This window comes from Grus americana, chromosome 2, assembly GCF_028858705.1.
Source record: "Grus americana isolate bGruAme1 chromosome 2, bGruAme1.mat, whole genome shotgun sequence".
Classification (NCBI taxonomy): Eukaryota; Metazoa; Chordata; class Aves; order Gruiformes; family Gruidae; genus Grus; species Grus americana.
Window position 1 is genome coordinate 146,851,742 of NC_072853.1, and position 12,575 is coordinate 146,864,316.

Genomic DNA, 12,575 nt, shown 5'->3' on the forward strand with positions numbered 1-12,575 from the left:
CTAGTCCTTTTTGCTGTTCCCTTCTAGACCCTGCTTTATGGTATGCAGGGCCTTCCGGCAGTGGATAAGGTATTTCAGGTGAGATCCTGATGACACTGAGCAGATCAAAAAGATTAATCCGTCATTGTAACACTTGCCACAAAGGGCCCTTCTGTCTGAATTCGTCTGAACTGGTTCTGTAGGATTTATAGGTTTGGATGGCAAAATGGTTACCAGAAAACAATAGGCCAAAGGCAGGAAAGGTGCCTGATGAGAAGTTAGTTTACGAAAGTTTGCAAGAACTGCTAAGTTTTAGACTAGTAATCCTGCAGCATCCGTGGAACTGAACCAAGAGTTTGCTGGGACAGTACAAGGCTACTAGTGCACGCAAGCATCAGCAGAGGATTATATAACTTGGAGCACATCCAAGGTAGCAGTGGCTGCTATCTGATAATGAAGAGTACGACCCTCTAATGAGAAGCCCCTGGATGCCAGTATGGCTCTCTGCAACTGAGTATGCAGCTGGGATTGGTTTCGAAATATTGCTCCAACCAGGTAGCTGTGAGAGCCTGTCTGTGACTGAACCCTGTGAGTGAAGAAATGACTGTGTCGTGTGAATAGTTATTTGCTATTTATCTTAATAGCTTGATTCTGTTGGTAATAACAGCATAGTGGAAAAAAAAACAAACCCAAAACCAAACCCAACTTGTTCTAAGACATACTGGTTAAGATCTGCATTTCCCCCAATTTGATCTCCTATCAGTGAAAAGGGAATTTACAAGAAACTTTGGTTTGTACATCTTGGTATGATGCTTTTTCTTCTCAAAGTCTTTGTTTCAGTTTTGGTTTTTTTTTTTTTTTTTTTTTTTAATTTTACTTCAAATTCCTCTCTTGCAGTTAGATTTCTGAAGGAAAGCTGTGGCTGCCATTGTATTTGGTACCAAATCCTAGCTAACAGACTTGCTCCAAGAATGCTCCTCAGGTGAGGCAGATGTAGTACCTACTTTAAAGACAGTACATACATGGAGGTATGAAATAGGTGCTGAGCTGCCCATATTTGTCACATCAAGGTGCTTGGACACATACTTTAAACAGATGTGGGGGAAATTTAGTGCCAAAAGCAAGCTTTTTACTAGGCCTAGGAACCTTTGGGGTTAAGTTGCTATAAACAGAGGTTTGTGGGGACCACGATTTGTCAATATGTCCAGCTTCCACTCAGTTTCTGGATTTGGGCTTAGGTGCAACACAATAGCATTTATAAAATACCTCTCCACCTAGACAATAGGTGGAGACCTACTTTTTCAGTTGCTTGCCCTTTCTTTCTATTAGGGTAGTATTTTAGAGAGAATGTCCTGCCTTTTCTCATAATTTCACTGTGTTATACTGTAAATTGAAACTATAACATGGCTGAAAAAGTAATGGATTCTCAACCTGAGCTTACTAATATGCAAGAAGTAGTAACTGCCTTTAGGGAAGGAAAGGCTGTGGAAGAATTCACCATTGTAACTTTCTGTAATGTCAGACACTGACACAGCCGTGGCAGACAGATGTATGAAGAAGAATGGAATATCCTCCTCCTCTAAAAGAATACCAATTTACAGAGAAACTATTTCCTACTATTGGTACTTGGAACAGAAAAGAAAACATTAGCTGAAGTTCCTTGGCTAAAGCAGAAATCTAAAAAGAAGTTTATGAACTGGAAGTGTTTAATTTTGTCATTTACTTTTCTGAAGCTAGGAGACTGAAAAAGGAAGTGAAGAGTAATTTGGAACAAAATGTAAGAAAGATCTATAAATACAAACAGAATAGATAGATAGATAGATAGATAGATAGATAGATAGATAGATGTGAAATGAACTAGTGCCTTCAGGCCAGATTCCAATGGGCAAGAGCCAGATTTTCTGGGGTCAATAGGAAAGGTTTTAACTGCTCCATAAGCATAAAGTTGTCCTGATGTCACCATATCCGGCCACAGGAACAGTTAGGGTTCATTTTGTCTTTTCTCAGCTGTGTCCTTATCTGACATATCCAGGTTTCTCCCTTCTATGACGTTCTGCAGACCAGAACTTTTAATTCCCTATCTGTTAAATAATGATATCTAAAGCATTTTAAGGATATGGTTAGCGGTTCTGGTTTGTCTGAGGAAATATTTGCTCTCATTTCAGGAGAATGCACACAGTACAACCATTATACTGTCTTTTTATTCAGATGCTGATGAAATTCCTCTCACCTGCTTTTAGAACTAGTTGACATGATTCTTTTTTATAGTCAATAGTTAGGAATATACGTGTAGGACTTGCAGTTGTTCTGTGGTCCACCAGAAGAGGCTAATGATGGGACAGATGTTCTGGGGACATGAGGAAATAATATTCAGTAATGGGAGGAACAGGGGCTCGTGCAGTGAGAAATGTAGACTGAGGCTGGTAAGAGGATGGTACAAAAATGCAGTGTGAGGTGTCCAAACAAAAGGAGATCAATGGGAAGAGCTAAAGTAGAAATGAAGGAGTTTGAACTAGGCCAGAAGTGCTGACCATCCTTGGCAGAGCCAGGCAAGGCTGGGCTGCTCAGCAATGGCTCGGCAAAGCAGAGGTCTGGGAAATGCAGATGCTCCTGGGAGACATGCAGGGGCTTCAAGGGACAGTTGGTTCCTGCAGGAGGACAGGACTCCTGGTTATGGAGAAGCAAAGGGGGACTGAGCATGCTTTGCATGGGAGAGAGCCAAGAGAAAGAGCCAGCTGAAGTGAACTGCTGCCTCAGGAGCCCAGCTGCACCATTCAGACTGAGAAAGAAGGCGTGTGTGTGGACAGGGAGGGGATGGAGGGTGTAAGATATTTGTACGTTTGTCCCTATTTGCCTGGGTACTTTGTGTTTTTCAGAAAGGTCACAGCTGGGTGATGGAAAGGAAATGAGTTCTCCTAGAGAGGTGCAGAGGAACCGTATGGGCTGTTTTGCAACCCAGGAAGCCACTGAGAGGAAGCTTACAGGCAAGCACTTTCTCTACAAAGATACTGTGGAAAGTGGAAACATTTGTTTTTAAGCAACCTTTTAGAGAACAAAACCCCCTCTGGTGTCCTGGGACTTATTCAATTTGAAGAAAAGGTGCTGATATAATTCTGGCTGCTGGATCTGGCCAGCTTGGAGTATCCTCTCAGGGAGGTGGTGGGAAGCAAGAGAAACAGGAAGAAGAAAAGGTATATTGGGTGTACGATGCCCGTGATCAGTGGGGGGAGTGAGGGGGACAAACCAGCTGTCAAGAGGCAGGTGGAATAGTAATGGGGCTTGATTACACATCTCCCATCTACTCAAAGATTTCTCCCGCATCCCGTGTTACAAGAAAATAATTGTTTATTGTCGGGCAGTGGGAACAGCTGCCTTTTCTCCTGGTGACAGTACTTTTAATTTCAAAGCTACCACATGGGATGATGATGGTTGTTAGGCTGCTGTCTGAAAGTGGGCTTCTGTTAAAGGCACAGTTTGCTGTGTATTCTGACTTAACAAAGCATTTAAAAACAAGTAAAATTTAGGATCTATTCAGAGTTAAATCTGTTTACAACAAATTTTTAACAGAAAATGAGAAAGTAGAAATGTGCAATCTCCACACATTGCAAAGATAACAAATGTCTGGGAAAGAAGAGACCATTTTGCTTCTTGACTGATTATTTGTCAAAACAGCTACATTTAAAGCACATAACAGTGAAGCTGTTCATTTTTAGTTGGATTCAAAATGAAAGAGAATTGATTATGCCACTAAAAACTAGCTACATGAAATTATAATTAACTTTACTGAAGATGTGAAATTTAATGATATAAAGACTTAGCATAGTGACACAAAATAGGGAAGGGATTTTTAAATAAATGAGGAAGCTAGAAATAAGATAAAAAGGAAGGAAATCCTTAAATTTTGCTTGAAAGTTATTTGCATTCAGCTAAAGACTCACAAGAGACAAGCACATTCTATGAATTGTCTTCCTTTAACTATTTTCCATTGCTTCTTGTGCACTTTTATAATTTGACTGAAATTGCACTGAATACTAGAATCATTTCAGTTCCAGAAGTTTAGTATTTTATCATAACTCACCCCAAACATTCATAAGGTGGTTTTATTTTTTTTCTTGAATGATGTTTGATAGCTCAAACAATTAAAGTGTCATTCAGAGTGAATTTTGTAAACAGTTTCTGCCTGTTCTAACACTTGATGTGTCAACATAGATAAATTTTTCTTTGGAAATGTCATGCTTGGTTGTGGAAATAATCAAAATTCAGCTGGAAAATGTCCTGAGCAACCTTCGAAACACTATATAGCTTTGAGACCCTTCTTTGAGCAAGGGGTTCAACCAAATGACCTCCAGACGTCTATTCCAGTGTAAACTATTCTATAATTCTGTGGTCAGTAGTGGTATACAGGGTTATGCATTTAGGATGGTGTACAGGATTATGCACTTTTGATGAGCTAAAGCCTGTACTGCTGGAAAAAGTAAAGAAAGTGAGCAGAAAATTTGGCAGTCACAGGGAAGAGGCATGGCCAACACTGTAAGAAGCAGCTCCATCTCCTGGCTGCATGACTGGTGGCTGTATGTGCAGTGCTAGCACCCACGTCAGGCTTAAGCTTTCCACTAACATGAGATCGAAGCACAGATGCCACAAGCACCCTCTATCAAGGTAATTTTTGTGGTGTCTAACCAGGTGCTACCAGCTCAAGAACTGTGGTTTATCCTCTCCACTGTCCTCATCCCTGTCCAGAAGTGGACCAACGTCACTCACTGTCCCTGCCAGCCTTGCACAGCGCAGTGGCAGGGACTGTACCAAAGGGAACAAGAAGAAGACATGCTCCAGGACTACTCAGTCACAGCCATCACGTCCTCATGGCCCACCATGCCATGCCAAATTAGAAAAGACAAGGGGATAGGCTCTCCCTCCCAGCTGTAGGTGACCACAGAATAGGTTCTTGGATCCAAGAAAACCAGCGAGGTTGTTTAGTCCTCCTTGGTTGGCATTTGATAGATTGCTCAAGACCCGGACCATACCTACTCAGGTAGAGAGGCCAACAAATCAGCTGGCTGGGAGGTCAATAGCCTACTCCAAGTAACGTTAGAGAAGGGATGATAATGTATCCCTGGCTGCTCAGGACGTTGTTGGGAATGACAAGTCTCAGTAACAAATTCAGCTCTGTGCCCTGCCCGTTGAGGATGGTGGCTTCTGCCCTGGGTTTCTGAGCCTAGCTTGGCTGATGGGGTGGTTTTGGCTAATCAGAAACCTTACAGTTTACCTTTGGGGCAAATTACAATGCCCAAAGAAAAGGGAAGTGGTCAGTTATGACCAAAAATGACATATTTCTAACTCCTGCCTGAATATTATTTCTAAGTGGTTCTTGGTACCTGCCAATATCCTCTAAAGCCCATATTAAGTCAGTATTTGAGAAGTTGGGGGGTAATTGCTGTTTAGAAATCAAATTAGTTTTAATGTAGCATATTTTTATATAGTTGAAACTCAGGTATAGAGTCCTATTTATTATCAAAACCCAGCAGTTCTATCCATTATTTTTTTTATACACACTTGGAAAAATTCCATTATCCTTAATAGATTTCTAAACTTTATCCAAGTCTGTCTACAGACTGGCATCTGTAGAGTGTCCTGAAGTGACAAAGAACAGAAGAAAGGGCTGACTGAAAGTGTGTTTATGACCCATCTTCTGCAAGACATTTTCTCCAGCCGTGGTGACATGGATCCCTGTAGTGCCCTATCAGGCCTACACAACAGAATTGACAGAGATGTCTACTTGAATTAAGCCAGTAAATTTGGCTTTTATCATGACTTAAGAACAGCTCTACTGGGTCATATCAAGGGTTTGTTTAGCCTAGCATCCTGTCCTTGATGTTGTCCAAAAGCGGGTGCTTGATGAAAAGCACAAGAGTTGGCAAACATCAAATGGTAGCTCCTTACTTGCCTCTCTTGGCCTCAACATTTGCAGCTCAGGGATTTCCTGAGCCAGAAGTGGTGTTTTTGCTTTCATCTGTACATTGAAATTAGCATGCAATTAACCTTGGGTTTGAATTTTACAGTAGTCTAGCAACCACACAAGTTGCAAGTCCTCAAATAGACAAATTTTAATGTGCAACAAATGTGAGGTGATTTACTCTGATTTTCATGGAACAGGAAAAAAAATTCACATAGAGACTAATCAACAGGCTAGCTAATAAACTCAGTGTATACTGTTACAAATTTTTCCTGTATAAATAAGCCCCCAGAAAGCCAGCGGTGAAAAAAAATATAGTATTGCAATACTTCTTGGAAAGAGTAAAGTATTTAGTATTTCTTCAGCATGCTTACTTCTTTTTTTTCTGCCTATTGAATCCCTTTGGATGTTCTGATACTTCACATGTATCAAGACAATTTCTGACAGCAGTCCTCTTCACTGTGTTTTTCTTACCATTTCAAAATTTATTTTCTGATAAATTCATTTTATTAAATGCCCCTCAGCTTAGGGTAGTGTAACATAACTTAGTGTCAAAATATGAAAAGATTTTCTAATGGTCTGTACATCAGAGGGCAGAGATCTGGTGTCCTTGAAGAGACTTTTTTTTTTCCTCAGAGGTAAAGAGTCTTAATCCTGCTTAATTCCCGTTGTCATGCCAACACAGCTTGACTCATGATTTTTCAACTGATGACTTCTAAAAGAAAGCATCTTTCAAGGAAAATATACTTCTCTCTTTGTAAGTAGCCCAATGGTAGACGATTCTGGTATAGTTCAGAGAACTAAAACATTGATTCACACCTTTCCATGAAGAACAGTGGTAGCTCTGTATGTGTATTGTACTTTATTATTCCTTTCATTAAAGGAAACTTTCTCTGGTCAGTCTTGTCTTGCACAAGAATCTTCAATTTTGCATTTCGTTTCACAAACCATTTACTGCATATTCTTTATGAAGTTAGTTCTGAATTTTAGTTCATGGATGTTTTCTGACATCCCTCTGTGGCCCACTGTTCAGGTTTCATCAGGAAATTTAAGTGCCCAGAAAGTGCAGAACTGGACCTCTTCTAAATATTGGCAAAAATAGCCCTCATATATTTTTGTATTTAAAAATACCTGAAATGAAACAGTCACGTTCATGCCAATGTGAGCAATAAATACAGTTACTAATAAATAATAAGAATACCAAAAATCTGGAACCATGTCTAGAAGACCCAGCCTATTGTGAATTTTTCAGTAGATAACATGTCCTGTGATTGCTGAAAAAGGGCCAGAGATAGTAGTGAAAGTAATTCCTTACCCTTTACTTTAAAATATTCTTATGATTTTTACTGTGTTTCAGGGAAAGCTGTCTGTCCGTTTAAGTCACGCTCTGCTCTTGATTAGCGAGTGAGCGACTTTGCTGTAGCTCTGAGTCTGCTGATGAGACCAGGCAGGGACCTTCACAGCCCGTGCTGAGGCAGGAGGGGTGCAAGGCACGGCTCGCGGGCACCTCTGGCACCTTTCTTACAGCAGATCAGCCTGGGCACGAGGCTTTGGCTAGCGGACAGGAGGGATGTGATGCCAGGCCAGCTCCGATCGCTGGCTCTGGCACCTGGACCATAAGTGGCTTCCCTGATGTTCTGTCACCCTTAAGAGCTGCAGCATCTTTTATTTACCACTGAGTGGAGTCCTTATCAAGACCGCAGATGTGCAAGGCTTGATTCCCCAGTCTGCTGCATGACGTTTTGCTCAGAGCAGCTTGGTGGTGAAGCTGTGCCTGGCATGGCAGCCAGACAGTCCATGGCATGGGTGAGTGCAGGGATCATCCACAGGGTACCACAAGTACAGGGTTACCTTTTTGGGCACCGTTGTCAAATCCATAGTTCCTACCAATGGTTTAATACAGGCGTTTTTTGGTTTAGCAACTGAGAGGCCTGCTTATAAAAGAATAGGAATTTCAAAATACGTGTATCTTTACTTATTACAGTCCACTGGCACTTTCTTTGCACAATGTCCTGTATCACATACTCCCATTGGATGTCCTCCTGTGGCCATGATTACTACATTAACCCTCTTGGAAAGCTGGGTTGATGCTCTCATCTACTCAACTCCTATAGTCATTTAGATGAGTGCTTCAGCTGCAGCTGGTGTTCCAAATCAGGGTCCAAACCAGACGTGAGACTCCAAGCAATTGGGCTCCCATGTCCTCAGGAAATTAATTATAGTGTCAGCATGAAAAAAAACAACTAACCAACCACCAAATAAACCAAATAAATCAATTGAGAAAGGAAACGAGGCAGGAGGTAAAAGCAATGTTTTCCTTCTCTTCATATTCCTGAGTGGCTGTGGGTACACATTTTCTGTCTCCCAGTATCAGATTCCATCCCAAGACTGCTATCTACCTCTCAGTACTCTGCTTTTTGTTAGTATCTTAACCCTTGCACATCTCTTGCCAATTCTCTGTTTTCTCCTGTCTCTTCATGATGAGAGTGATGTGCAGGGACCCTCAGTGAGCGCCCATTAGTTGCTGGTCTCTGCGAGAGCAAATTGGCGTGGAGGAACACATGTGGATCCAGTCTCTTCCTTCACATCATTCCCGCCTGTGCAGAGAGACGGAGGCAACAGAGGAGAGAAAAGCACAGAGGTGCTTCATCTGGTGTGCGAGGACAAGTAGGGGATGGTGCTGCACGTGAGGTGAAGCAGTTTACCCAGCCATTCTAGTCTGTACACAGGAGCACTATCACTCAGATACTCAAAATGTGAAGCTCAGCAAGGTAATTGCAAAAATAACAGTTATAATTCCTAACACGTAGCATCTATGCAAGTCTGTTGTAATGCTGGAAATGTCAAATTCTTAGCCTATAGCAACATATTATAAAAAAAATCGGTATATAAAGCTTCAGTACACAGACACATTCTGTTCTTGTCCTTGGATGTGTCACTTCCATGTCACACTAGCTGTATTGTGAAACAACGTGTCACTTCAGATTTGTAAGCTTCAAAAATGTCTCATTTTAGAATTTGGGAAGGATTTCAATCATGCTTGAATAAACATATTCTTTTTTGTTCTGGCTGCCACTGAAAGAAAAGTGCGAATGCAGTTTCTTTTTTCTAATGCTCAAGTAAACAATAGAAGGCATGACATAATTTAAAGGTTAAAGATCTTAGAAATTTATGTGTCCTGTGAATAGGAACCTTTTATCATATACAGAATAGTAATAGGGAACAGAAAAGGTCCTGCCCAGTTTCCCACAGTTTCCAACAGTGATGATTTCACCCCTCCCCAGGGCAACCTGCTCAAAGCTTCTGTACTAATAATGTCAGAGTGCTCTGCAATGTCACCAGCTCCTCAGGACAGCTGGGCTAGAGCAGTCCACGTCTATGCTAGTGATAAGATCTTGGTTGCTCCAGAACAGGCTGGCAGTGGCTGTGTTCAAACCGCTTCATGGGAATGGTCACTCCATCGCTGGACATGCCAAACTGGACATAGAAATCGCTTTGGGGGAGTGCTCGCTGGCATGGGTGAAGGACACAGGCCTACATCCAATTACAGGATAGACAGCTCTGCAATAATGCTTCTCCCTGAGCACTGTTTAATTTAATTTGCCAAGTTTTAACAATTTATTAAGTACACTTTTTGCCATTATCTGAGCTGTTAATATACAGAATAACACCAAATCTTTCCATAAAACTCTTGTCAGTACACCTTCCAGTTCAACATAAACTGTTAATTACTGCTCTTTCCTTAGGGATTGGCTATGATTCCTTACTATCTAGTTATCCTCTCATGACTAAAAATAATACCATTTTTTCTACTACCTTTCCAGCAATTCAAGTTAGTCAATGTATGGGCTTGTCCTGCAGCCCAAACATCACATTTGATTTTGATCTTTAATCCGTACTGTTGTTTGATGCAAAGCTGGGCAGACCTTGTGCAGAACTAATCAATGTTCACGGTATAGGAAATGATTTTGCAAATATTTGCTCATCTTCCATTGTTTACATGCCTCCTAATGAAGCATCTGACAAAATGTTACTGAAATGAAGAGCATACCTTAAACAATGCCTGCATATATTTTGGTATGAAAAATTAAGCTCATGAATGCAGTGACACTGCCTCATGTAAAATAACAAGGAAAATGTATTCTGCACTGAAGCTTTCCAGAACAGACTTAAGTTTGATAGACTGTGATGCTGGCAAGAAGAAGAGTGAGATTACTAAAAATGTGGCAGGAGCCCAAACTAATTTTAAATGGACATTGGGTTCATAAATATGGAAATTCAGCTAAGTTAAGAGCACTCTGTACATGCAGTGTTATGAACAGCATCCTCAAAAGTGTGCTTTGATGGATGATGTGCCTACTTAGATGAATGCTTAGAGATAAGTGTTAACTGAAAAAAGCTTGGCATTGGCTGCAGAGAATACGGACTTGGATAGTCCTTTAGTTGGGAACTGGCTGTGACTTGAATTTGAAGTTTTGACCAAGGCTTACCAGTTTTCTAGAGGTAGTTCACAGTTTTTAATGCTGTGTATCATGACACAAGGTCTTGTATCTGAGGAGCTGAAAACATTTTTCTAGATGTCAGATTTCACGACACTGTAATTTTGTGCAGATGTAAAAATTACAGGATGTATGGTTTGATTGGAAAGGAGGAGGGCCTCGCAGGCTGCACAAGGGCAGCGCTGGGAACAGAAACACTAACCTTTAACTTTTTATGGGTCTGGTTATGTTGAAGATCAGGGCAGGTTTGGGCAGTGCAAGGTTTTCTGACTCACCATAGAGATTCTGGTTTTTTCCACGGAAATCTGGCTGGAGATGACCAGCTAATTTCACAGCTGTCTGTCAAATGGATGTTTCTACATATAGCTTGTTCCTACATTCTTAATTATTTTTCACTTCCTCTTCCATCCTGTTAACACTCATTAGTTACAGAGATAGAATGGCAAAATTCAACTTTGCAGGTTCCTAAATTTCCTCTTTCTCTGTCTATCTATGCTTTAGTGAAGAAATTGCTAGGTTTTGGTTAATAATGCAAAGGAGCACCTGGAAATTTTTTTCTGCATTAGATAATTCCCCAGGCTATTGACACCTGTGGGTGTAATCTAGTCTTCCTGTCTGAAATGCCCAGGTTGAGCACTTTTTTCTCAATTTTCTCACTTTTCCTCAGATTTCTTTTTAGCGGAGAGCTAAGTAGTATATTGGGTGCTTCTCCCTCTCTCTAGATTTTGCTTGGGATATATATGCCTAGAAACCAGCTTGGCACATTTATGCTAGGTGTCTACCTCTTCCCTGAGAAGGAAGAACTCGACAAGAAGCATTAAATGCCTTCAGCATTTTGTGTTCCGGTGTGCTGAAGCCTTTATTAAGATGGTTACATGGTGATAGCAGTGGCTACAGATTACCGACTGTATTGTTTGTAACAGTCAAGGTGTTTGTGGAAGACCAGCAGTGGGTAAAAGGAATTGAATGTAAACCCTTCAAAGTTCCCTATATGTGGTGCCTGGCTTATGTGAGGTGAGGACACTCTCCACCCTTCTTTTTGTGTCCATGCAGCAAGAAGTAGGTGAGTCAGAGAGAGAAGAGGCAAGAGGAGGCTGGTCTAACTGCATGCCCGTGGCTGGTGGCTGGGCTAAAGCAGACCCCGAGCCCTGGCCTCAGCTCCCTGCGGCGTGTGTGGTTTGCACTGTCAGCACAAACTAGAGACAAAACTTCTCCTGCAAATGGGGTCTGAACCATAAATCCCAACCACGACCATCACCCTTGTAGTTCTTTTCAAGCTCATTAGTGGAGCACAGATGATTGTCTGCCTAAATATAGATTACTTTAGGCAAGGGGCAGGTGCCTTTCTCTCCAAAACAGGCAATTCTGCACAAATGGCATGACCAAAATAGTGTGCGTAGGGCATGTTCAGCCTAAGTAAGGAGATAGCTTCTAGATTAGGCAGTCCTGAGTAGTAGGTAAACTGAACTGATGACTGAGCCTTAGGCAAACCACTTTCCGCTCCCATAGAGTTATAAATTCAAACAATTAAAAGAAATAAGAACAAATTATGTTGCAGTGATATTAAAATGCTGAGACTATGCCTGGAAGAGTTGTGATAGGTTTAGATGCCCTTTATAACAAAGAAATCTGGAAACTATTTCAGATTAAAGCCAGCCCTTAGAGCTGTTTACAGAGCTCCTTTTACTCTTTATTTGAACTACTGCATGTAACTTTCCAGAAAAAAGAAAAAGAAAAAGAAAGAAACTGAGCCCTACAGATCTTTTTATAGTTTTGTAGTTAAGAGACTCCTTTGGTACCAGTTCATGTGAATGTCTGCTCTCTCTATCTCCTTCTGTGCTGTTAATTATGAAATTTCCTTCCTCTTTCAGAAAATAGGTTTGGTAGAATTGTAGTTGGAAGGTGTGTGAGGAGGGAAAGAACTACAGTGTCTTCCTTGCCAGCTGAAGTAAAGAAACTTCAGTTACTACAAACCTTCCACCCCCATAAAGACTGACAGGTAGGTCAGGCCATGAATCTATGTTGGGGAGCTGGCATTAGGACATTTTTCAGCTGTGGCATTTTTCACATGCCCTTGTTACTCATATTTAAAATCATGTTCTGGACCTCACCAGTCCACAGGTAGTGGGGGAAGAAAACAGTCT